Raw genomic sequence first — 7502 nt, 5'->3', positions numbered from 1 at the left:
TAAACCGTGGGGGATTTTCGTGGTTTTCCTCTCCATGTAACGCAAATACGGATTAGTTGTATCAAAAAGTCCTCCACGATGGCAAATTTCCCTCAATACTTGATTTAGGAGTTTCCTTGTCTTTTGGATTGGGTTCAAAATGACAAGACTACGGAGTTGAACATTAGTAGTTGGAAACACAAATTTTGGGTCGGCTGTTCAACGACGGTTATAAAATAAAATAAACTAGCTTAAATTACACTCAGTGGTGCAACAGCCCAGGCAGAGCCAACTATGACCAGTTTCCTTGACATTAGGCTCTAGGATTCACCGTTTGGGTGTTCAGCGTTAGGTGGAACTGAAAAATAACTTAAAAATTTCTCAACTCTTTAAATATCGCCAATTTCGTAAGATTTTCTACTTCGATTAAATTGTTAAAATCGATGAATAATTTTCACATTTTGCAAATTTTCATGAGCTCAGACAGTGCAGTATTGGAGTACATTTACAAATATTAAAAAAAATGAGATCATTAACACTTTTCACTTTCACAGAATTGCGGCTTTTTTCCTACATTAACATTTAAAGCCTAGCAGTCATGATAGCATATTATTCGCTAGGCGTTTTGTTAAGTTTGATTATAACAGATGGCACCACTGAAGCTGCCTATTAAAGATCCAACATTTTATTTTATACCAGCAGTTTTATTCATGGTAATATATAAATTTCTCTGTGATTGCAAAAGATCATTTTCGTTAAACTTAGTAGCATATTGAATTAGAAAAAAATTGTTATACAGGATATCAATGCCTATTTATAAGAATACTAATTTATGGAAGCAAATGAATAGGAAAGAAAATCAAAAGATTCAATTTTTTCATTTTCATATAGTTTATGCTATAAAGTGAGAACAAAGTGAAAATAAAGGAAACATACATTTTTATTTAATTTCTCGTCTTTCAATAATTTCACTAAAAGTGAAAAAAAAGAAGAAAAAATAAGTTATTCTTTCAAAAATCTAATGTTTTTTAAATTGTTTTTTGTAATGACAACGTGATGGCAGCACGTGGTTTTTTCCATTTTTCCTCTTTGGTCTAAAAGTTTTCATTGAAATCAAATGTGTAGAAATCATCGTGGCTAGAATCTGGAAAGAAAAAAAAATTATTATTTTTTTTTAGCGACTGAATTCCTCTGAAAAAAGAAATTAATTCACTTCGTTTTTGCATGCGTAATTAACTTATAAAAAAATAATTACTTCTTATTAAAGTTGAAATATAATTCGTTTTTATTTAGAATGATTAAATTTTGAATTTCTCTTCTTTTTTTCTTTTTTTTTGAAAAAATTTTAGTCTTGAAACGGGAGAAAATAAATTTTAAAAAACTGTTACGAAAAATAGATAAAAAAAATAAGCACTATGAGAAATTTTAAAAAAGAAATATAAACAGTTTAGCAAATATTTGTTGTTAAGAAGATGGTATTTAATATTAACTAGATTAGGAAAAAAGAGATGTAATTCACTGAATAGTGAGTATAAAACGGAAAAATAAGGAATAAAATAATTTAACTGCTTAAGACATTTATTAAAATCAAATTGTGTATATAGATAATTTTTTTTCCTCGTTATAAATATTTACGTCTTTAACTATAACCACTAATTCTAAACAATTCGTAAGCTTATATAATTCACCATTTTTTTTTAAAGATATGTCATGCAACTTTTAAAGTCTATCAGAATCTGTTTAATATTTCTAAATTTAGTTTGTAGTTATTTACCGTTTGGCCATACGGGCAAGCCATGTAAAATTAGCGTGGCATTCAACGTGTTAAAGCACTTGAAAAATGATTTTTATAGATGTAAAGTTCAAACTAATGTATTTTCTGTTAAAATGACAGCTCAATTTTGTCAGCTACAGTTGGACGTGTATCAAATTACTAAATTGCTTTTTCTAAAATACTTTCACACTATTAAATACAAATTACGTAGGGTTGCTATTCGTTTAGGATATAAATACAGTAGACCTCCAGTTTAAACAAAAAGTACAATTTAAAAAAAAAATGCATAAACATAGTTCTGGTTGTGAGTGTCCAAAATTATCTCTTTTGGTTGATTTTTTTAATAGAAAACTTTTGCGATATTTAGATTCGGTGTTTTTTCATTATAGATAAAATTGTAAATAAACTTAATGAGTTGTCAGAGTTTAAAGTTTAGCTCTGTGCTACTTTTTGAGAACGCCGCCAGGTGGTCGGCTACGCGGTCGACGTGCCTGACTGTGAAGCCAATAGTTGCGGGCTCGAATCCCGCTCAGGGCATGGTTGTTTGTCTGTCTCTCTCTGTTGTGTGAATGTGGCCCACCCTATAAACGGGTATCTGTCTCAGTGTTCCGTGGATAGTGTTACTCGCCTCCGTGACTTAGGTTCACAGGTGCCCACTGGGTAGCGATAAATGAGCAACACTTCCGGCATCTTCCGAGGTGAAGAACGAAAAATCAGTGCCTGCCGTTAAAAAAAAAAAAAAAAAAAAAAACATTTGAGAGCTGTCCCGTATTTGTATTTTATGGTTTTTGAAATATACCGCTTAAAAGTTGAATAAAAACTTTAAAGAAAACCCAATGGAACTTTTAACACTGGATAAATAAACTGCATTTTGCTATTGGACTCAAAAACTCAAAGTTAAACGTATGGAGTGAGAGTTAAGTGAGAGTTTATATATGGAGCCATTGAAATATTATGTAAGTACCTAAAGGTGGGACGGGTTTGTGATTTACTTAATTTCACTGGCAAGTGGATGGATTGTACACAATGCATACGTAGGACGTTATTTTAAAAACTTTTCTAAAAACACAACAAAAAAACTTGTAACAAGCATTTGGAAACATTGCAAGTTTAAAATTAAAGTTATGTTTGGAGAAAGAATAAGTTAAAAAGAATTTTTCTAAGAGTTTCAGAGGTTGAGTTTTGATTACAGCTGGAAATGAATTAAAACGTAAGCTTTGCTCCATGCAAAGCTATGTGTTTTATTTGAAGTTAATCATAAAACTAGATTACTGTAGTTAGGCAAATTTAATACAAAAAAAAATGGAGGCAAATGTTACAAAATAAATAAACTTAAGGAAATTACAATATGAAATCAAAGATAAATTCGAGGAAAGAAAAAAAATAATTTAATCAAAGAGTTGGGGATGTTAAAAGTGACGAACTAGATCATTTATTTTTCTGGAATTTGAAAACGATAATAAATTACAAAACGATGGGTGATCTAGTTGCGCCTTCGTTATTGTTGTATTTTTTAATTGACCTAGTTACGCCACCGATGTTTTTCAGTTTTTGATTTGTTCTTGAGTATGAGGTTTATTATTTGGTAGAATTGTTATTTTTAGGATTATTAAAAAGTTGTTAAGTTTACAACGTTGGTATCGGTAGTTTTTTCAAACTGAGTTGTGTTTTAATTATATTCCAGTTCGTGTTTTAACAGTGACCACAGGAGGAAATCACAAAAGATTCGTTAAAAATTATTTACTCAAAAATAAAGCTTAAATTTTGTTTTATGCAAAGCTAAATCTTTTATTTGATTTGAGCGTAAAATTAAATAACAACAAAAGTTAACGATGAAAAAAAATATGGGGATGTTGGGACGTAAGCATGTGAGAAGATTTGTGATTTGTTTATTTTTGCTGACAAAAGAGGTAAGGGAGTAAACAAATCGCCAAAAACATGCTTACGTAACATTTGATCTACCCTTTCACCATCAAACAACGTTGCGCAGAAACATTTTTTATTAAAATATGGATGAGAGTAAAATGTAATGTCATTGAAGATATTATAAGCTGAATTAACGAGAAAAAAATAAATTAGTGGATTAGTGAGACGATGCATCAAAGTTATGTAAGGGCTTTAAACATTTATAATTTTTTCGTTTTTAAGACATGACAGTTTAACCTGTTAAAACCTCAGGGTAAATCTCTTTGGGGTAAATTCTTTTCCATCTATAGAGGTAATTTAGAGTATAGGAAAGAGAGAGTTCAAACAAACCTTGGAATTCTTAAACCATCGAAAGCCCGTGTATAAGTTGGCCAAATTGCAAAAAAGGGGAATCCAGGTAAACATTAAAGTTCTTAAACCAGCAAAAGCCCATTTATAAGTCGTCCAAATTGTCATAAAGAGAGTTCAGATAAACCTTAGAATTCTTAAACNCTAAAAATGAATACTGTCAATAAGATAAATCTTAAGTTTCTGTACAATTTTAATAACAATGAAAAAAAAACAGTGATTGACTGGTGTATGAATGTAGGTTTAATTAGTAATAGATATAAATGTCCTGTTTGTGGGTTACCACGGCGTTCCGGGCAAACAAGTGTGGCGCCAAACATAAGTCGCCAAGGGACACCCTCAAGTATATTTTCCCCCAATTTTTGATTTGTTCTTGAGTATGAGGTTTATTATTTGGTAGAATTGTTATGCTTAGGATTATTAAAAAGTTGTTAAGTTTACAACGTTAGTATTGGTAGTTTTTTCAAACAGAGTTGCATTTTAATTATGTTCTAGTTCGTGTTTTAACAGTGACCACAGGAGGAAATCACAAAAGATTCGTAAAAAATTATTTACTCAAAAATAAAGCTTGAATTTTGTTTTATGCAAAGCTAAATCTTTTATTTGATTTGAGAGTAAAATTAAATAACAACAAAAGTTAAAGATGAAAAAAAAATTTGGGGATGTTGGGACGTAAGCATGTTAGAAGATTTGTGATTTGCTTATTTTTGCTGACAAAAGAGGTAAGGAAATCACAAAATCGCCAAAAACATGCTTACGTAACATTTGATCTACCCTTTCCCAGTCAAACAACGTTGCGCAGAAACATTTTTTATTAAAATATGGATGAGAGTAAAATGTAAAGCAAACCTTGGAATTTTTAAACCATCGAAAGCCCGTGTATAAGTCGTCCAAATTGTCAAAAAGAGAGTTCAGATAAACCTTAGAATTCTTAAACCGGCAAAAAGCCATTTATAAGTTTCCAAATTGTCAAAAAGAAAGTTCAGATAAAACTTAGAATTCTTAAGCCGACAAAAACCCATGTATAAGTTATCCAAATTGCCAAAAAGAGAATTCAGATAAACCTTAGAATTCTTAAACCGGCAAAAACCCATTTATAAGTTGCCCAAACTGTCAAAATGAAAGTTCAGATGAACCTAAGCCGGCAAAAGCCCATTTATAAGTCGTCCAAATTGTCAAAAAGAGAGTTCAGATAAACCTTCGAATTCTGAAACTGGCAAAAACCCATTTATAAGTTGTCCAAATTGCCACCTTCATTATTGTCCCATAAATATTATATACATAATTGACTTCTAAAACTTGGCATTAGATTAAAAGAAGAAAAAAAAAGAGAAAGAGGGGAATTAAAGGCCGTCAAAAAGTTTAGAAACCGCCTCCTCGATGTATTTTTTGGGGGAAAAAAGAATCTTTTTGAAATCTTCGATCAGGAGAGTGAAATCTGTTTTCTTCCAGAAAAGGGAAAGAGGGCGCATCCTGGGTGTGTGCGCTTGCGCCTCACCTCTTTAGGAATTTCAGAGGAGAATCGGAGGGGTGGAGATGTTTCCCCGATCGAACAATTTTATTGCTCAGGAAATAGATTTTTTGACCCCTTTCGATATCATGGCGTCCAAGATGATGAGGACATGATAAACCGTGGGCAAAGATAACTAGGTATGTTTACACCCATCTTTTTTAACATCTAGAATTATCGTTCATCTCCATCTACAATTATTTTGTGTTCGATTCGTTTCTATACATAGCTGCCTGAGCAGGAGCAATCATAAATAAGAATTACCACTCTGTTTATGCTGACGAAATGCTAGTAAGATAAGAAAATAAATAAAAGCGACGCTATTTACAAAATCAGCAAAATGTTTAATGAAATTATGAAAACTGTTCTGTAGTGTAAACTATAAATAAAATATAAACAAACTGCTGCCAGTTTATTGCATGTGTTTTGCTCTGGCGTGGAAAACAAATTGCAAATTTAACGTAAAATAAATGTTTTGAGAGTTATTTGATTATGAATTTCATTCAAACATATTTATTTGTTTACTTAATGTATACTACCTCTCATTGTTTACAATAAATATATAAGCCCTCGTATGACTGTAATCTTTTATTATAGCAAAAAAAATTATTTAATTATTTACATCAGAATTAATGGTCACCACCGGCCGTAGAACGAGTAAATATAACGAATGGCGATTTTAAAAAATGTGTTCCAGTCGCCCCTCTAAAATGCACCCCATGTACATTTTTTAAAAATAAATATGGAATTATTATGAATATCTAAAAATATTTTGAAAATGACATTATTTCCCGTTTCTTTCATCAAAATTTTTCTTCATTTAGGAAATGAATCTTATAATGTTTACCATATTTTAAGTAAATATACTAGTTAATATAATGTTACTAGCATATAAAAGGACTGGCGATTAAAAAATTGTGTTCCAGTCGCCATTCGAAAATGCACCCCCATATACATTTTTTTTTAATAAATATGGAATTATAATGAATATTTAAAAAATATTTTGAAAATGACATTATTTCCCGTTTGTTTCATCAAAATTCTTCTTCATTTAGGAAATGAATCTTATAATGTTTACCATATTTTTAAGTATATATACGAGTTAATATAATGTTACTAGCATATAAAAGGAATGGCGATTAAAAAATTGTGTTCCAGTCACCACTCGAAAATGCTCCCCCATATACATTTTTTTTAAATGTACCTAATCAGTATATACCTAATCAGTTTAACCTTATATATAAACTATCTGACAACCAATAAAGTGGTGCTAAAGAAATTTAAGATGATAGTTTAGAAATAAAGTATGATTAGTGCAGTATAAAATCGACATATAAGTACATTAATCTAAGAGTTCTTCAACCTTTTACAAACCAAGGTTCACAATAATTCAGCAAATCACGAGGGTCACGCATGTATTAGACCAGTGATTCTCAACCAATGGGCCGTGGCATTTTTGTGTGCTCCGAAATTCTTTAAGTGTGCTACCAAATTTTAGAAATGATTTAGTAAAAATTATTATAATGTTAATTATCAGAATCATATAGTAAAATTACTTTTTTTTATTTCGAGTATATATATATATATCTAATATAAGGGCAACAACCCCTATATTTTGGTGGATTTATTTGTCAAGAAAGCAGGAATAATGAGAACATGTTGTGCACAAGATTTTATTTACTATATAGATCGTGAAGCCGAAGTCACATCCCCGCTCTCCCGGCTGGAGAGGGGGGACAAAGTTCCAGTCAGATCCGACGGAGTTTAGTTTGTAAACATTATACACCAAAAAGTCACGCAAAAACATTGCTCCTGCATTTTATAGGATGATTTTTAGTTGTAAAGAGGCCCAGTCATATGCCTTTTTCTGTATTCTTACGCCTCATCAATTTATTTATTACTCATAGCAAATCGTTTAATCTTTCCTTATATGGAAGTGAAAGATCTTAAAATAACTTCTCTTTT

General features: G+C 30.9%; 1 protein-coding gene and 1 long non-coding RNA gene across 2 annotated transcripts in view; one reads left to right on the top strand and one right to left on the bottom strand.

Moving 5' to 3' along the window:
• Positions 1–846: 846 nt before the first annotated feature.
• Positions 847–7502, bottom strand: part of LOC139426915 (uncharacterized) — a 35182-nt gene continuing 28526 nt past the window's right edge. The window contains exon 2 of the long non-coding RNA XR_011638036.1: positions 847–1123. This is a non-coding gene — a long non-coding RNA (uncharacterized lncRNA). The remainder of the gene's footprint in view (positions 1124–7502) is intronic.
• LOC107442641 (tumor protein p53-inducible protein 11) overlaps positions 5519–7502 on the top strand; it is a 40066-nt gene continuing 38082 nt past the window's right edge. Inside the window, exon 1 of the mRNA XM_016056263.3 lies at positions 5519–5677. The gene's annotated coding sequence lies outside the window, so the exon portion shown is untranslated. The remainder of the gene's footprint in view (positions 5678–7502) is intronic.

Source organism: Parasteatoda tepidariorum, chromosome 10, assembly GCF_043381705.1.
Source record: "Parasteatoda tepidariorum isolate YZ-2023 chromosome 10, CAS_Ptep_4.0, whole genome shotgun sequence".
NCBI lineage: Eukaryota > Metazoa > Arthropoda > Arachnida > Araneae > Theridiidae > Parasteatoda > Parasteatoda tepidariorum.
This window is presented reverse-complemented; position numbering and strand designations above follow the sequence as displayed.